Source organism: Vombatus ursinus, unplaced genomic scaffold, assembly GCF_900497805.2.
Source record: "Vombatus ursinus unplaced genomic scaffold, bare-nosed wombat genome assembly UNPS02014813.1, whole genome shotgun sequence".
Classification (NCBI taxonomy): domain Eukaryota; kingdom Metazoa; phylum Chordata; class Mammalia; order Diprotodontia; family Vombatidae; genus Vombatus; species Vombatus ursinus.
The window spans coordinates 817,031-837,455 of record NW_020954591.1 but is presented as its reverse complement, the minus strand read 5'-3'; the positions used below and the strand labels follow the sequence as shown (position 1 = coordinate 837,455).

Here is a 20,425-nt window from a genome sequence, read left to right as displayed (position 1 = left end):
AGCAACCTCTAACAAAAGATTATAGTTTTTATTGGTCATGGGAACCTAACCTGCTATTTCCTATAGTTTCAATGTATCAACATTTGTATTTTTTACTTTCATAACATTATCTAGGAACCTTACTTCCATGAAAGTTGAAGATTGACTGTACTTGGGCTTCTAGCTATCAAAATATATATCCATAAGAACTCTATGATTACAAGTATGAAATACAAAAACATAGACCTAAATATTGAAGAAATATCAATTGCTCATTAATATGAACAAAATTTTTAAAATTACAATAAATTATCTAAATTAACATAGCACTGACTGCCTAAATTATTTTACTTATACAAAACCATAACAAATTACCTGAAGTTTACTTTATAGAGCTAGGAAAAAATATAACAATTCATCTGGAGGAACAAAAGGTCAAGCATCTCAAAGGAAATATTCAAAAATGGTAGGAAGGAAGAGGGCCTAGCAGAACCAGATCTTAAACTATTCTACAAAGCAGTGATCATCAGAATAAATTTGTATTGATTAAAAGTAGAGCAGTTAGGAATTGGCCCTGTCCCACTGTGACACTATGGCTACTTCTACTCCAGTAGTGACAGAAAATATTCCAAAAGGTGAGAAGATTGCTCCTGGAAGCAGCTGTATGTGTGAAAGTGAAATCAGGGAAGATATAACCACAGGCCCTCAAACAGTGATTCACCCTAAAGACCTGGGTCATTGCTAAAGGTGGTTCAAGAGTGATTAGGGACGGTAATATCATGGAATAGCAGGCTTTTATCCTCAACAGTTATTCTGAAAATATCATCCTGGACAAAGAAAGAACAAACCCCAAACCAATGATCACTGGTGCCAATAACATGTTTGAAGTTGGTTATTTATTCAAAAGCAATAAAAATGGTAAACAACACTGTAATTGAATCAAAAGCTCAAGAAACATGATCTTCACAAGCAACTGCATTATCAGGGCATGTTGCCAACCTGAACACCTTCAAAGTTAACCCAGAGAACAGAGTCATCTTCTATAACACAGCCTGCCTTTGTGGGGTTCCAATGGAGAGACCACAGCCCCAAATCCTTCAGTTGGATTTCCTGATGAAAATCCTACTAAACTACCACCACCTAAAGAAGACCATAAAAGAAACTACAGCCCCTGCCACGAGCTGTGCAGTAGTCTCTGGAGTTCCAATGCACACCACATATCAACCCAGTGGACTCTACTTTGAGGTGAAGAGGAAAGTCATAGCTTGCTCTTTACCTTAACTGCTATTTATAATTTAAAACTTTCATTCCTTTGATGTTTTCTCATCCCATCATCCCTGTAACAATGACAATCTATGATAGTTAATTTGTTTTTTGCTAGAACTTTAAAATCTTAACCACTGTTTCCAGGTGTGAAGAAGGAAAGACAAATGAAATTCCTTTACCAGGCTGTTAATAAAAAAAATGACCTAATGGGGAAGAAAAAGGTAAAGGGGTAAAAACAGTGGAACAGATTAAGTATATAACATACAGAAACAAACAAAACTAGTAGCCCAATATTCCATAAACCCAAGACATCAGCAGCTGGGGACTCTGTATTCAATAAAAAATATTGATAAACTGGAAAGTAGTCTGTCAGAAATTGAGTTTAAATCATATAGAATATCATATATCAGGGAAACTCCACATGGATACATGACTTAAATATCACACAAAAAAGTTAGGGGAACAAGGAATAAATTACCTTTCAAATATAAAATTAGGGGAAGCCTTCGTTGCCAAAGAAGGGATAGAGAGGGTCTGAAAAGTTAAAAAGGAATATATTGAAAATATAAAATGTGAAAGTTTTTGTACAAACAAAACCAATACAGTTAAATTAGAAGAAAAAGAGTTAACAGTGGGAAAATATCTTTGCACAAATTTCTCTGATAAAGATTCCATTTCTGATACACACACACACACATATATGTATATACATATATATATATGGAAATTATTCAGATAGAGGTAGCTAGATTATCAGAGTGTAATGCTGGACCTGGAGTCAGGAAGACCCGAGTTCAAATCCTAATTCAGACACTGTGTGACCCTGTGTAACTAACATCTACCGCAGTTTCTTCGTCTATAAAGTGGGGATAATAATAGCACCTACCTCTCAGGGTTTTTGTGAAGATCAAATAAGGTAATATTTGTAAAGCATTTTGAAAATCTTAAAGCACCATAAAAATACTAGCTATTGTTGTTGTTGTTAATAAGAATAAGAATAAAAGTCATTTCTCAATTGATAAATGGTCAAAGGATATCAATAGACAGTTTTCAAAGGAAAAAAAATCTAAGTTATCTATAGCCATATGGAAAAAATGTACTGAATCATTAATAATTAGAGAAATGAACATTAAATCACCTTTGAAGTTCTACCTCATACCCATTAGTTTGCAAAGTTGACAAAAAAAGGAAAATGGCAAATGTTGGGGGAGGGAGGACTTCAGAAAAGCAAGAACATTCATATACCACTTGTGGAGCTATGAATTTATACAGCCATTTCAGAAAGTAAATTGGAACTGTGCCAAAAAAGTTATTAAACTGGCCATACTTTGTGATCCAGCAATACCACTATGAGCCCTATGCCACAAAAAGATCAAAAAGAGAAAAATGAACTATACATACAAAAATATTAAATCAACTCTTTTTGTGATGGCAAAGAACTAGAAACTGAAGGAGTGTCCACCAATTGATGAATAGAAGAATAAATTATGGTATATGAAAGTAATGTATACAAATATATGGGATATGAATTGTTGTGCCATAAAAAATCATGAAAGGGACCATCTCAGAGAAACCTGGAAAGACCTATGTAAATTGTTGCAGAGTGAAACTAGTAGAACCAGAACAATTTATACAATAACAACATTATGAGACAAACAATTTTGAAAACTGAAAAACTCTCGTCAATGGAATGCCAAACCCCAGAGGACTTAAAATAAAGCATGCTGCCTATCTCTTGACAAGAGAAATAATGGCCCCAAATGCAGAATGAGGCATCTGGTTTTGAACATAGACAACATGAGCATTTTCTTTCTATGCATTTTTGTTTTGTTTTGTTTTGTTTTTTAATTGGGGAAGAGGTAAAAGTGAGGAAAAATCCTTGTTGATTGAGTTTTTTTTTTTTTTAATTTTAAAAGATTTCATAAGTGTCTAACATAGAATTCAAGCCCAGGTTTTCCTGATTGCAAGTCCATCACCTCCTATGTCATGCTGACTCCAAGTACTGTCAGCTTAAGGAGTAAGCAACCCAGAAACTCAGGGAACCCTCTTGAAATCCAGGAATTAATAGGTCAGAATCCAATTGTTCCAGTGCTCCCAAGGGAGAAAAGTAGTTTTGGGGTACCTTCTCAGTAAGACCCAGGTCTGGGGTTTATGTAATCCTATGAGAGGTCCTCTTACCTCATCAGGACTCACAAACCACACAAACACACACACACACACACACACACACTTCTTGAGTCCAAAGGCTAAGACAACTTACAGCTATGTGGCATGATCTCATAAAGTTTTATCACAGTTATAAGAGCATTAGTCTTCACTATAAAATTAAGCATGTAGCTTGTGAATCAGGTTGAGGATTGCCTGTTCTCACTAAAAGAGAAGAGCACTTATGTGACTTGACTGACATTTGGATACCCCACTCTCTATTGGCTAATTAACTCTCTGCTAGAATGTCCCCTTCAGGAGGACCAAGAAGACGTTCAAATAGAGGAAGAATCTCTTACAGCTACTCATTAGCCAAATTCTAATAGAATTCACAGCAGTCAAAGTTTTTGCTTCTCTGAATCCTCACAGCACAATATTTTATTTTCCCTTGGAGTAAAAGGAAAATCACAATTGCATTAAGCAGTGATTGAAAACAATTGAAGTCTACTGAGAAGGTATTTTACTGATTCTTTGCTGTTTCTTTGTTCTGTCTGTCACTAACTTATTTGTTAGCTACTAAAATTGAGGTATATTGCATCATGGCTTAAATTTGTTATGCAAATGTTACTGATTAGACAGCACCTAATATTTATTCTATTTTGATCAAGAGTTCTATTTTTATAGAGGAAATATAATTGGAATTACTCACTTCCTCCTCAAAACTCTAATAGCACTCTTTATCTCTCCAGTGGTATTTATTATACATTGTCTTGTGTAAAAATTATTTATATATATGTTATCAAGTCATGCTGGATGACTTCAAGGAGTTTATGATCCAGAGAGAAGAGGTTTTTTAAATTTTTTAGGTATTTAATTTTATTATTCTGAACTTTACAGATGCCAAATAAAATGGATATTTCTATATACATAGTAGAATAGAAATAGAAAATGGTATGTGAAACTGCAGGTCTCTATTATATATAGATTCCCTTTCTATTTAAATACATAATAAATTTTACATTGCACATCTTATTCATTTCTATATCACTTACCACACAGTGTTTCACCTATAGCTGACACACAAAAACAATCAATGAAAGGATGAGTGGATGAATGAACATTGGCCACGGGTTGCATGATTCCTGATAAACTTCAATGGTTTGAAAAAATGACAGGCACCTATTTATGATTTGTACACATTGATTTGCTCTCTACTTGTTTTAATGACCTTGGAAATTATTGGTATTTGCATATTATTTCCTTTTCTCTTCCTATGATTTAACCAACTGAGAGGCAGCACAGTGGTATGGAGTGGAGAGAATGTCAAACCTGGGTTTGAATCCGGCCCCAGACACTAGCCAAGTAAACTTGGACAAGTTAACCTCCCCAGATCAGTTTCCCCATTTATAAAATGAGAGAGTTGGACTCAATGACGTACCTGAGGTCCCTTTCAGCTCTAGGTCTATAATCTTATAAGATTCTTCTTTTAATCAGAAGACCTGCATTTGGATCCTTACTCTGCCACTCACTATAGCATGGGATAATAGAGAAAGCACAGACTCTGGAGTCTAAGGACTTAGAGTCAAACCCTACCTCTGATGCTTACTACCTATGTGACCTTCCACCAATCACCTCAGTTCTCTGTTCCTCCGTTGTCTCATCTATGAAGTGATGTAGTTGGTCTAGACAATCTTCCCTGTTCATCCTGGATGAGTGGTCCTATGATCCAGGTTAATTTGCCCAAATACACACCATTCCTTATTGAGATAAATAAGTCCATATGTTATTTTCACCCAACTAGATCACAGCAACTACTCAAATGTAAATATGTAAAATACATTAAAAATATGTAAAAGTGTAAAGAAAATATCACCCAACAGTAAAAATAACCAAAAATCTTCAGTAGCCTTTCAGCTAGAAAAAAAGAAAGGTAATCCTCTAAGAAATAGTGAATCTCACCTATAAATCTTTGCTTTCATCCTAGTGAAATTAGTGTAGTGGATACCCCCTCCCTCCTCCCACCTCAACAGAGCATATTGCCCCTCTTGGAACTCATTAATTGAAACAGCTGTTTGTTTTCAGATTACTGATAGACTCTCAGCTCGGGGTGGGTGACCACTTTGGAAGTAAAATTAGCAATCTTACAGCATGTACTAGGTGAACACCTGGGAATATGAAAGTAGATGTGGAAGTTTTTTTAACTCTTTCAAGCTAGGAGTCAGGATTTTTGAGTGAAAGGTCAGCGGCTGGCAGTGGTTCATTAAAACTCACTCTTATGGAAAGATGAATGACTCTCATTTGTGTCAAAGAAATAACTTCATGCTTGCTTGGCTAAGACCAAGTGCTGTCTGTGGATAAAATATGCGCAGCTGAATTCTACAAAAAGATCTGTGACAGCATTCATCTCAGAGACTTTGCAACTGCCCTGATTTGTGCTTATTTTGAAAATTAGGCATGGCCTTCTGAGCACATATACATTGCTGACAGAATTTTTGGATGAGGAGGAGAGAGGGAAAAGTCTGGATTTTTTTTTTTATCATTACATGAGTATTTCAACTGAGTCAAGACAAAACTGGTATCAAGGTCACATGTCTCTCCAGCTTTAGCTCTTTACTTTCAAACCAGATGTAATTCTTCAACTGATTTTACATCTGCATCCCAGATCTGCCTTACCCAGGAGCCCTTACTATAAAAGTAAACATAGATCATTTCTGCTTTGTTGGTTCAATATCAGCCTGTCAGCATCACTAGAGAGGCAAGAAGCCCCATAACCCAGTGCACAGACACCTCAGTCATATTCACACAGTAAAAACTACATCTACATTAAATGAGATATTTATAAAAAAAAGTGTTTTCACATAGTAGGCACTTAATAAATGTTTGTCTCCCCCCTCCCATCTTCCTTTTCTACATTGGCAAAGCAAAAGAGAAATAAGGGCACTGCAAGCAAGTAGATTAGAATATACCTTTGCCCAAACATTTGCTAGAGAGAAGAAAGAGTAACAGTATGCAGAAAAAATGTGTGACTATATCCTTGAAGAAGACAAACCGCTATGGAAAAATCAATTTAAAAAATAAGCGTTCATTAAGTACCTACTATATGCCAGACACTATGCTAAGTACTGGGAATACAAAAAAGAGGCAAAAGATAGTCCTTGAGGTCAAGGAGTTTACAACATTGAAGGAGATAACATGCATACACACACACACACACACACACACACACACACACACATTATATATATATATAATGCAATATATATAATATTTATATATATATATATATAATGCAAGCTATGTACAGGACAAATAGGAAATAATTTACAGAGAGAAGGTCCTGGAACTAGGAAGGGTTGGGGAAGACTTTCTATAGAAGGTAGGATTTTAATTGGGGCTTAAAAGAAGGCAGGCAAGTCAATGCTCAGAGCAGAGGAGGGAGAGCATTCCAAACATTGGGGATGACCAGAGAGAATGCCCAAATCTGAGAGATGGAATGTCTGTCATGGAACAGCAAGGCCAGAGTCACTAGATCAAAGAGTGCATGTTGAGGAATAAGGTATAAGAGGACTGGAAAGGTAGAAGGATAGATTAAGAAGGGCTTTGAATGCCAAACAAAGTATTTTATGTTTGATCTTACAGGCAATAGGGAGCCGCTGGAGTTTGTTGAGTGGAGCAGGGGGGACATCATCACATCAGACTTGCACTTTAGGAAAATCACTTTGTAGCTGAATGGAGGATGGTTTTAGGGTAGGGAGAAACTCAAGGCAGACAGACCCACCAGCAGGCTTTTTCCATAGTCCAGACCCAAAGTGATTAGGGCCTGCATTAAAGTGGTGGCAGTGTCAGCAGAGAAAAGGGATCATATCTGAGAGAGGCTGCAAAGGTGAAATCAACAGGCCTTGGCAAAATATTGTATATTGGGGGTGAGAGATAGTGAGGAGTCCAGGATGATTCCTAGGTTGTGAACCTGAGGGACTAGGAACATGGTGTTGCCCTTTACAGTAATAGAGAAGTTATGGGCAGGGGAGGGATTAGGGGGAAAGATAATGAGTTTCATTTTGGATATAATGGGTTGAAGATATTTACTGGACATCCAATTAAAGATGTCTGAAAGGCAGTTGGAGATGCAAGATTGCAAGTCAGCAGATTGGAGTAGGAAAGGTACATTTAAGAATCACCAGCATAGGGGCAGCTAGGTGGTGCAGTGGATAGAGCACCGGCCCTGAAGTCAGGAGGACCTGAGTTCAAATCTGACCTCAGACCAAACACTTGACACTTACTAGCTGTGTGACCCTGGGCAAGTCACTTAAGCCCAATTGCCTTAAAAAAAAAATCACCAGCATAGAGATGGTAATTAAATCCATGGCAGTTTATGAGATCATCAAATGAAGTATTACAGAGTAAGAAGAGAAGAGGGCCTAGGACAGAACCCTGAGAGATACCTACAGTTAGAGGTAGTGATCTGTATGAGGATCTAGCAAAGGAGACAGAGGAGTATTCAGATAGGTAAGAGGTGAAATAAATGAGAATAGTGTCCTGAAAGCCTAGAGAGAAGAGAGTATCAGGGAGAAGAGAGTGATCAACAGTGTCAAAGGCTGCAGAGGGTCAAGAAGAATTTGGATTGAGAAAAAGGTCATTAGATTTGGTGACAAAGAAATTATTAATAACTTTGGAGAAAGACATTTTGGCAGAATAAGGTCAGAAGCCAGATTATAAAGAGTTAGGAAGAGAGTGAAAGGAGAGAAAGTGGAGGCACTTATTGTAGATGGCCTTTTCAAGGAGATGGCCTCCAAGGTCCCTTCTAGATACTTCTAACTGTTCCAACAATGGTAAAGCTCTCAGGAGTTGCACGTATCATCTTCCCATACAGGAATCAAAACAGTTTAATGCTATTAAGTTCTATATGATTTCTCTTTCATGTTTACCTTTTTATGTTTCTCTTGAGTCTTGTGTTTAAATGTCAAATTTCCTATTCAGCTCAGTTTTTTTAATCAGGAATTTTGAAAGGCCTCTAATTCATTAAATATTCATTTTTCCTCTGAAGGATTATACTCAGTTTTTCTGTGTAGATTGTTCTTAGTTGTAATTCTACCTTCTTTGACTTCCTGAAAATCATATTCCAAGCCCTCTGCTCCTTTAACATAGTGACTGCTAAATCTTGTGTGATCCTGACTGTGACTCCACAGTATCTGAAGAACTTCTTTTTGGTTGCTTTAAGATTTTTCTCTTTGACTTGGGATTTCTGGAATTTAGCTATAATATTCCTAGGAGTTTTCACTTTGGGATCTCTTTCAGGAGGTGATTGATGGAATCTTTCAATTTCTATTTTACCTTCTGTTTCTAAGATATTGAGGCAGTTTTCCTTTATGATTTCTTGAAATATGATGTCCAGACTCTTTTTTGATCATGGCTTTTATGCAATTCAATAATTCTTAAGTTATATTCCTCAATCAATTTTTCAGGTCAGTTATTTTTCCAGTGAGATATTTCATATTTTCTTTTATCTTTTCATTCTTTTGACTTTTTAAATTGTTTCTTGGTGTCTCATCAAGTCACTAGCTTCCACTCACTCAATGCTAATTTTTCAGGAACTATTTTCATCAATGATGTTTGGTACCTTTTGTACTATTTGGCCAATTGTTCTTTTTAAGGTGTTATTTTCTTCAGTATTTTTTATGCCTCTTTTACCAAACTATTAATTCTCTTTGCATAATTTACTTGCATCGCTCTCATTTCTCCTCTCAATTTTTCCTCTATCATTTTTATTTTATTTTAAAAATCATTTTAGCACTTTCTTTCACTCTTCTAGGAATTTTTTTTTAGCTTGTGTCCAATTAGCATTTTTCACTGAGCTTTTGCTTGTAGCTGTTTTCATGTCATTGCTTCTTTTGAGTTTGTCTTGATCTTTCCAGTCACCATAATAGGTTTTTTGTGGTCAGATTCTTTTGTTGTTGTTGTTGTTTGCCCATTTTTTCGGCCTATTCCTTGACTTTGAACTTTATGTTAAAGTTGGGCTCTACTCACCTGGAATGGGGAGCATTGTTCCAATCTTTAGTCTTTTTCATCATGTTGTTTTCACAGGTAGTTTTGGGGGTTTGTGTTTTTGGTGCTTCCAAGGAGGTGTGATCCAGGGAAAAGTTGCTCTACTGTTTTGAACTCCAGTTATTACCCCCAGAAGGGTCCTTGCTCCTTTGCAGCCACAAATGCCAGTACTCCTCTCTGCTTCAGAAATGTGACCAGGAGCCCTGCTCCCTTGCTACCTCAAGTGCTCCTCTCTGTGCTGCAATTGTGGCCTAAAACTGGATATGGGCAGTGGAGTTGCCAAAAAGGTTTTGCACCCAGTGCTAGCATAGGTATCCCTTGTAATTTCTTTCTGACCAGTTTTCTAATCCCCTTAGTGTGTCTAGACTGAAAGCACCTGAAATTCCTGCTGCTGTCACAGACACATTCAAAGCCCACACTTAATGTTGTAGACATGTATGCTCAGGTTCAGCCTCCACCCCAGTGTCACAGACCTCTCCTTCTAACCTCCTCAATTGCCTTAGGCTGAATGGGAAAATGTCTTACCCTGATTTTTTGTTGGCTATGCCCTCTAGAATTTTAATCAAGGCTTTATTTTAAAATTGTTTGCAGAGGAATGTTGGGAGAGCTCAGGTATGGTGCTTTCTGTACTCCACCATCTTGGCTTCACCCTTAGCAGGTTCTTTTATAAGATTTGATCTGGTCTTTTTAAGCTTGTGGTTAAAGGTAAGGACTTTTTATGATAAAATGATTCTCTGACTAAAAATTTAACAAGTTTATCTTTATACATTTTTAATCTGTTGAAAGAGAACCAAAATAAATGACAATATATAATTTAAAATGGTGATATGCATAATATTAAATGGATTGTACTACTGTATTATTGTACCTTAGAAGCATTGTGGACTAGAGCCTAAATTACTGGCTTGGAGTCAGGAAGACTTCAGATTAAAATTTCAATTCTGGCACTTACCCAGTGTTTGTTACTGAGTGAGTCCTGTTACCTCTATGTGCCTCAAATAACCTCCCAAGGACATAATCACAAAGTCATAGATGACTTGCAATCTCTCTTAAAGAAATGAGTTCTCCAAATAGATAAAACCACAGATTCTGGGTACCCTAGATAGTATTCTAACAGTCTTCTAAATGGCATTAATGATGCTGGACACTGACCGTTTCCCTATTCCTACAGTGGCTGTAGCTAAATAATCTTTAATCATTAATTTTGATGCCTGTCCTTCATTAAAAACCCTTCTATTGCTTCCTATTCTACCACATCAAGGCTAAGCCTTCTGCCTATATTTTAAGGCTTTCCACAATCAGGCCCCCATTCTACTTATCTAACCTTATCTTCCACCACCCTACAGTGTGCTCCTTTCACTTAGGTTGACCTTGCCACTGAACTATGAAAGGGAAAGGCTTATTTGCAGCCATGCTTTCACTAAAGGTATTCCTCTAAATTGGAATTCCTCTCTCCATCCAGCAAAAAAGTTCTCTGAATAGCTCCCCTTTCTGTGACTTTTTAAGTACCAACGGTCCAGATAGAGTACACAATTTATCAATCGTATACTGTTGTTTCACGTATATTATTATTTTTCTTCAACTTGATTTTAATTTCATTGAGGGCAGGGATAGTGTCAGCATCTTGTATAGCTGACCTCGTTAAACTTCTCAAACCAATGATATTTATCAGTTGGTTCCATTTCTTCACTATATATTCTTTTCTTAAATCCCTATCATTTTATTTTCTCTCCTTCTACTAAAACTATGCTCTTGAAGGTCTCCAATTATCATCTTGCCAAAGTCAAAGATGTTTTCTCCATTTTCATTCTCTTTAATTTCTCTTAACATTTGGCCCTTTATTTAAACATCTCTGGGTTTCTGTAATTTTGTATTTTCCTGATTTTCCTCTTCTTACTCCTTCTGTCTTCCTCACTCCTCTCTTTATTCATCCAAACTCTATTTGTGCATTTCCACAAGCAAAAGTTCTTGGCCTTCCGGGTTTTACTTTTTGCATATTTTCTTTGAGTGAACTGATTTTCTCTCAAGATTTCAGCTATCACTTCAATGGTGATCGTTTACAAGTTTAGATCTTTAGTCCTAAATTCTTACCAGAGCTTCAGCCCTAAGAATCCAACCCTTCAATCCATCTACCTCACCCAATTTCCATACCTCTGTCATCCCAGTCATCCAGATTTAAAATTGTGGCATCAGCTTTCATCTTTTTTCTTTTATTGCTATATCAAGCATGAAATCCAGTTGATTCTTCCTTTGAATGGTCTTTGAAATTTTTTCATTTATGCTTTCCTTTCTATTCTCCCTACATCAGTCCTAGTAAAGACCCTCATGTTTCCTGAATAATCCTTCTGCTACCAATCTACTGTTGCAATATATCTTGCACACTACTGATAACTTAATCTTTCTAAATTAGTATGCTTCCTCTACATTATTCTCCTACTCCAAACCTTCCATTTATATCCCAATAACTACAGGATAGAATATGCTACTCAACCTGGTTGCAAGGCCCCCTCTACAATTTGACCCCAATCTATCTTTTCACCTTATCATTCTTTAACACAAACCTGAGGTTTCAGCCAGAACTTTTCACTGTCCCTAATACAGTATGCTTTTTCCTAGTTCTGAGTCTTTATCCATGCTGTTGTCTAAGCCTAGAATGTCTTTCTCCTTCTATTCTAAATATTAATTTAAATGTATCCTTCAAGACCAACCCTAAGTCTTATCTCTGCCTTCCCTGATCATTATGCCTGAAGTGATGTCTTTCTCTTCTGAGAGCACTTTTTATCTGCATAATCTATTTAGAAACTGAATCATATTCTGCCTTGAATTGCTACTTAATTGTTGGGTAGATATATTTATTGGTTCTACAGCTAAATTGTAAACTCCTGGAAGACAGGTATCACATAATATATTTTATTATCCATTATAGCACCTAGGACAGTTTCATGAACAAAAATGGTGGCTTAAAAAAAATCTTAAGTGAAGCAGTACCAGGGTTAGAATTAGGAAAAGAAGTTTCCCAAACCAAAGCCCAAAATTGGGAACTATGTTTACAAACATAAGAGGGCTCAAGGTAAATCAGGAAAGGAGTAGGAGTCAACACAATAGGGTAATGACTTCTGGGAGTGGAACCAAGATGGCAGAGTAGAGGAAGTAACTGAGCTTTCCTAACATTCTCCTTCAAACAACTTTAAAACAATGCCTCCAATCAAATTCTGAAGCAGCAAAGTCAATGAAAAGTTGGGGTGAGACCTTTTTCCAGACCAAAAAAATTAGATCAGAAGCGCAAGAACAATTCCTGGAATAGCTTTAAAAAAATTATTTTAAAAATCAAATAAGAGTAGTGGAGGAAAGTATTGGACAAGAAATGAGAGTGATGCAAGCAAGTTATGAAAAGACAATTAACAGCTTGGTAAAAGAGGCACAAAAAATACTGAAGAAAATAACTTCATTAAAAACAGAATTGGCCAGATCAGAAAATAGGTACAAAAGCTCACTGAAGAAAGTAGTTCCTGAAAGATTAGACTTTGGCAAGTGGAAGCTAATGGCTCCATGAGATATCAAGAAACAATTTTTTGAAAGTCAAAAGAATGAAAAATAGAAGAAAATGTGAAATACCTCATTGGAAAAATCAACTGACCTGGAAAATACATCAAAGAGAAATAATTTAAGAATTATTGGACTGCCTAAAAACCATGATCAAAGAAAGAACCTAGATATCATATTTCAAGAAATTATAATGGAAAACTGCCTCAATATCTTAGAACCAAAGGATAAAATAGACATTGAAAAAAATGTATCAGTCACTTCCTGAAAGAGATCCCAAAATGAAGGCTCTCAGGAAAATTATAGCCAAACTCCAGAACTCCCAAAAAGAAAATACTTCAGGCAGCCAAAAAGGAACCATTCAAATTATGTGTTGGGGCAGAGCCAAGATTGTGGATTAGGGACAACTAACCAGCTAAATTCTCCCAACATTTCCCTCCAAACAACTTTAGAATAAGCTTCAAATAAAATCTTTGGAGTGGCAGTGCCAACAAAAGGTTGGGGTGAGACATTTTTTCCAGCCTAAGACAACTTAAAAGGTCAACAGGAGAAGTGTGTAACATAAGGATGGAGGCCTATCTGGAGTGGTCAGATATCGGATACAGCAGGAGCGGCAGCAGCTTTAGAAGCTCTGAGCCAAGAGATGGTAAGGGGATCAGACAACTGGTCAGAAAGAGATTACATGAGGCCCTTTGCTGGCCTTTGCTGGGTATAGCTGACATTGATTGGAAACTTGATTTCCCATACACAGTTTTGGTCCTCAGTCCCAAGACAAAGAAGAGCACTAGTAGTCAGTCACAAAGCATCAGGGGTCTTGGTCACAGTTCCAAGGCAAAGAGAGTGCTACAGCTACTGCTTGTGGCTGCAAGGGATCAAGGGCCCTTCCTATGTAAAGACCAGAGTATAGATCAGGAGAGCAATGTGACCACACCTCTCCCAAAATAGCATCACCTTGGAAGTGGCAAAAACTTATGGAATCTCAGAACTAGCTCTGAAAATAGAAGCATGAGAAAACCTAAAGCTTAAGACAGTGCCTCCCCACCCCCAGGTGAGCAGAACCCAACTTTAACATAAAGTTTAGAGCCAATAAATAGGCTGGGAAGATAAGCAAACAACAACTACAAAAGAATTTGGCTGTAACAAGCTACTATGGTGATACAGAAGACTAAGACATAAACTCAGAAGAAAACAACAATGTGAAAACAGCTACCCCCCAAAAAAGCCTCAAAGAAAAATGCTAATTGGATCCAAACCCAATAAGAATTCCTGGAATTCTTATCCAGGAAAAGAGTGATAAAAGTGGTTAAAAAAAAAATTGGGAAAAGAAATGAGTGAGAGGCAAGATAATTATGAAAAGAGAATTAAGAACTTGTTAAAAGAGGCACAAAAAGAATACCAAAGAAAATAATACTTTAAAAAATGGAATTGGCCTAATGGTAAAAGAGGCACAAAAATTTGCTAAAGAGAAGAACTCCTTAAAAATAGAATTGGCCAAAAGGAAAAAGATACAAAAGCTCACTGAAGAAAATAATTTCTTAAATGTTAGAATTTGGCAAGTGGAAACTAATGACTCCATGAGTCATCGAGAAACAATTTTAAAAAGGCAAAAGAAGAAAAAATAGAACATGTGAAATATCTCATTGGAAAAAACTGACCTAGAAAATAGATCAAAACACATGGTACGCACTAACTGTGTGACCCTGGGCAAGTCACTTAACCCTGATTGCCCTGTAGGAAAAAAAAAAATAGATCAAGGAAAGATAATTTTAAAATCACTAGACTTCCTGAAAGCTATGATCAAAGAAAGAACCTAGACATCATTTTTCAAAAAATGGCAAAGGAGACTGACTTAGATGCAGAGGGTGAAATAGAAATTGAAAGAATCTATCAGTCACCTCCTAAAAGAGATCCCAAAATGAAAATTCCCAGGAATATTATAGCCAAATTCCAGAGCTCCCAGGTCAAAGAAAAAAATAACTTCATGCAGCCAAAAAGAAACAATCCAAAGCCATAGTCAGGATCACCCAAGATTTAGCAGCTAATTAAAAGGAGCAGAGGGCTTGGAATATAGTATAGCAGAAGGCAAAGGAGCTGGGATTACAGCCAAGCATAAACTATTCAGCAAAGCTGAGTATAATTCTTCAGAGGAAATACTATATTTAATGAAATAGAGGACTTTCCTGCAATCCTGATGAAAAGACCAGAGATGAATAGAAAATTTGACATGCAAACAAAAAAGACTCAAGAGAAGCATAAAAAAATAAACATGTAATGATAATCATAAGGGACTCAGAAAAGTTTAACTGTTTACATTCTTATGTGGGAAGATGATACATGTAACTCCTAAAAACTTTATCATTATCAGGGATGTTAAAAGGAGTTTACATAGATTTTACATAGGGCATGGGTGTGGGTCAATTATGTTGGAATGATCTCCAAAAAAAAAAAAAAATGAAGGGGTGAGAAAAAGGGATGGACTGGGAGAAGGGGGAGGAGGGAAGGAAGAGGTTGAATAGGGAAAATTTTCTCACATTTAAGGGGTACACAAGGAAAAGCTTTTACAATGCAGGGGAAAATTGGGTGAGTGGCTGGCAATGCTTGAACCTCACTCTCATTGGAATTAGTTCAAAGAGGGAAGAATACACACACAAACGCTCACACGTACTCAGTTGGGTATAGAAATGTAACTTACCCAATAGATAAATAGGAAGAAGAGGGGATAAGAGAAAGAGAAGGGAGATAGTAAAAGATTAAGGGAGGCAGTGATAAGATGCAACACAGACTTTTAAGGAGGGACAAGATAAAAAGAGAGAGAGAGGAAGAAATAGAAGAAAATTGAATGGAGAGAAATACACAGTCAGTAATCATAACTGTAAATGTGAAGGGGATGAGCTCACCCGTAAAACAGAAGCAAATATCAGAATGGATTATAAACCAGAGTCCAACAATATGCTGTTTACAAGAGACACATTTGAAAGACAGATGCAGAGTAAAGTTAAGGGACTGGAGCAGGATCCAATATGCCTCAGCTAAAGTTAAAGAGGCAGGGGTAGAAATCATGATCTCAGACAGAACAGAAGCAAAAACAAACCTAATTAAAAGAGATAATCAGGGAAATTACATTACACTAAAAAGTACCATAGACAATGAAGTAACATCAAAAACTTTAACAGCAAGTTTCTCTATTAAAGGCCTCATTTCTCAAATATATACTGAGTATACAACTGAGTCAAACTTAGAAAAATAAGAGCCATTCCCAAACTTATAAATGGTCAAAAGATTCAAATAGGTAGTTTTCAGAAGAAATCAAAGCTGTTTGTAGTCATATGAAAAAATGTTCTAAATCACTATTGATTAGAGAAATACAAATTAAAACAATGAGGCACCACCTCACACCTATCAGAAATGACAAATGCTGGAGAGCATGAGGAAAAATTAGATACACTAATGAACTGCTGGTGGAGTAGTGAACTGGCCCAAATCTTCCTGGGAAAAAATTGGAACTATGCACAAATGGCTATAAAACTGTGCATATTGTTTGACCTAACAACACAACTAGTAGGTCTGCATTCCAGAGAGATCAAAGAAAAAGGGAAAGGACTGATATGTACAAAAAAAATATTGTAGAAGCTCTGTTTGTGAATGAGATGGAGTATTATTGTACTGTCAGAAATGACAAGGTGGTGGTTTCAGAAAAACATGGCAAGACCTATATGAACTGATGCAAAGTGATGTGGGAAGAATCAAGAGATTATTATGCATAATAACAGCAATGTTTCAGTGATGATAAACTATGAAAGACTTGGCTACTTTGATCAATATAATGACAATTCCAAAGAACTTATGGTAGAAAAAAATGCTATCCACCTCCAGAGAGAGAACTAATGAACTCTGAGTGAAAATTGAAGTAAAATTTTCTCACTTTATTTTTCTTGCTTTTTTTTTAAAATATGGCTAATATGGAAATGTTTTGCATGATTTCACCTATATAATTAAATCATATTGCTTGCCTTCTCAGGGTGTGTGAGAGGAAATAGGAGAAAAGGAAAGAAGTTGGAACTCAAAATTTTAAAAGAATGTTAAAAATAAATAAATAATACTTGAAATGTTAGAAACAAACAAACAAACAAACAAACAAACCATTTGAATACCATGAAGCCACAGGTAAGCTCACACAAGATTTTCCAGTTACCACATTAAAGAGGCAGAAGGCTTAGAATATGATCTTCTGGAAGGCAAAGGAGCTAGGATTACAACCAAGAATAAGCTACAAAGTAAAACTGAGTATAATCCTTCTGGGGGAAAATGAATATTTCATGAAATAGAGGCCTTTCATGGTACCTTCACAAAAATTGGTCATGTAAAAATCTAACAGATAAGAGCAGAAAAGCAGAAATATTAAATGCACTCTTTTCAGACCATAATGCAATAAAAATTAAATTCAGTAAAGGGCTTTGTAAGTACAGATTAAAAATTCATTGGAACCCACATAATCCAATCCTAAAAAATTAGTGAATTAAACAGTAAATCATAGAAACAATCATTTCATTAAAGAAAATGACAACAATGAGACAACATACTAAAATTTGTGGGATGCAGCCAAAGCAGTTCTTAGGGTAAAATTTATATCTCTAAATGTATATGTATATGTACATAAAAGAGAGAAAGATTAGATTAATGAATTGGGCATACAAATAAAAAAAAAAACTATGGAAAGAAGAAATTAAAAATTGCCAATTAAATCCCAAAATGGAAATTCTGCAAATAAAAGGAGAGATGAGTAAAATTGAAAGCTTAAAAAAATGAAATACTAAATAAAACAAGTGCCTGGTTTCATGAAAAAAGAAAAAACCAAATAGATAAATGATTGGTCAATTTGATTTTTAAAAAGAAAGAAGAAAACCAAATGATCAGTATCAAAAAAAGAAAATGGTGACTATACCACCAATGAAGATGAAATTAGAGCAATTATTAGGAGTTATTTTGTCCACTCAATTATATGCCAATAAAACTAAGATAAATGGATAAATATTTATAAAAATACAAATTGTCCAGATTAACAGAATAGGAAATTGAATACTTAAATAATCCTATCTTAGAAAAAGAAATTGAACAAGCCATCAATGAGCTCCCTAAGGAAAATCTCCAGGACTACATGGATTTACAAGTGAATACCAAAAACTTAAAGAACAAGTAATCCCAATACCATATAAACTCTTTGAAAAAAAATAGGTAAAGAAAGAGTCATATCAAATTCCTTTTATGACAAAATATAGTTTTGATACCTAAAAATCATAGGCCAATTTCCTTGATGAATATTGATGCATAAATTTTAAATAAAATACTAGCAAGGAGATCACAGCAATATGTCACAAAGATCATATGCTATGGTCAGGTAGAATTTATGCCAGGAATGCAGGGATGGTTCTGTATTAGGAAAACTATATGCATAAATGACCAAAAAAAATTTAAAACAACAAAAATCATATTATTATATCAATAGAGTAAGAAAAAGCTTTTGACAAAATACAACACCCATTTCTAATTTATATATATGTGTGTATATATCTATATCTATATATCTATATGTATAAATATATTTATATATATATACACCTATATATATATTTGACACCACAGGAATAAATGGAGCCTTTCTTAAAATAATAAATAGTATTTAGCCAAAAACAAGAGCAAGCATTATCTGTAATGGGGATAAACTAGAAGCTTTCCCAATAAGATCAGAGGTGAAGCAAGGAAGTCCATTATCACTGCTATTATTTAACATCGCACTAGAAATGTTAGCAATAGCAATAAGACAAGAAAAATATATTGTGTTTTTACAAATTGAAGGTTGTGGTAACTCCATTTTAAGCAAGTCTATCAGCACCATTTTTGCAATAGCATGTGCTCACATCATTTCTCTTTGTCATATTTTGGTAATTCTTGCAATATTTCAAATTTTTTATTATTATTATTATTTGTATTATGGTGATTTGTGATCAGTGATCTTTGACATTACTATTGTAATTATTCTAGGGCACCATGAAGCACACCCACGTAAGACAGTGATCTTAGTTGATAAATATTCTTTGACTGCTCCACTGACCAGCTGTTCCCCATTTCACTCTATCTCCTTGGGCCTCCCTATTCCCTGAGACACAACCATATTGAAATTAATCCAATTAATAATCCTATAATGGCCTTTAAGTGTTCAAGAGAAAGGAAGAGTCAATCAATGCAGCAAACTCCATTGCTGTTTTATTTTAAGAAATTGCAAGTCACCTCTACCTTCAGCAACCACCACCCTGATCAATCAGCAGCCATCAACATCAAGGCAAGACCCTCCAGCAACAAAAAAGATTATGACTTGCTGAAGGCTCAGATGATAGTTAGTATTTTTTAGTAATAAAGTATTTTTTTAAATAGTATTCTATTTTTTCCCCAGTTACATGTCAAGAAAAATTTTAGCATTCATTTTTTACAAGATTTTGAGTTCCAAATTTTCTCCCTCCCTTCCTCCCCTCCCCTCTTCTGAAAATAGTAAGCTGCTTTATATACTTTATATATGTACTACCATGTAAAAATATTTCCATATTAGTCACAGGTGTGAAAGAAGCAACAGATCAAAAGAAAAAAAAAACACAAGAAAGAATAAGTCATTGGAAAAAAAATATTCGAACTGCCTTCAGGGTCCATCAGTTCTTTATCTGGATAAGGATAGCATTTTCCTTTGTGAATCCTTTGTACTTGTCTTGGATCATTGTGTTGTGGAGGAGAGCTGATTCATTCATAGTTGATCATCACACAATGTTGCTGATATAGTATACAATGTTTTCCTAGTTCTGCTCATTTAGCTTTGCAACAGTTCATATAAGTCTTTCGAGGTTTTTCTGAAATCTACCTGTTCATCATTTCTTATTGCACAATACTATTCCATTATATTCATATTCCACAGCTTATTCAGCCATTCTCCCATTGATGGGTATCCCCTCAATTGAAAATACTTTGTCACCATGAAAAGAGCTGCTATACATATATATATATGTGTATATATATATATATATATTTACACATGTAGGTACTTTTCCCTTTTTTATGTTCTCTTAGGGATACAGGCATAGTAGTGGTATTGCTGGATGAAATGGTATGCAGTTTGGTTGTCCTTGGGGTATGATTCCAAATTGCTCTCCAGAATGGTTGGATCACTTCATAACTCCACCAACAGGCTATGTTTCCAATTTTCCCACATCCTCTCCAACATTTATCATTTTCCTTTTTTTTTGTCATATTAGCCATTCTGATAGGTGTGAGATGGTACCCCAGAATTGTTTTAATTTGCATTTCTCTAATCAAAAGTGACTTAGAGCACTTCTTCATATGCCTGCAGATAATTTTGATTTCATCTGAAAACTGCCTGTTCATATCCTTTGACCATTTATCAATTGGG

General features: G+C 35.6%; 1 pseudogene; it reads left to right on the top strand.

Moving 5' to 3' along the window:
- The first annotated feature begins 571 nt into the window (after positions 1 to 571).
- LOC114054403 lies at positions 572 to 1,260 on the top strand (annotated as a pseudogene).
- Positions 1,261 to 20,425: the final 19,165 nt, after the last annotated feature.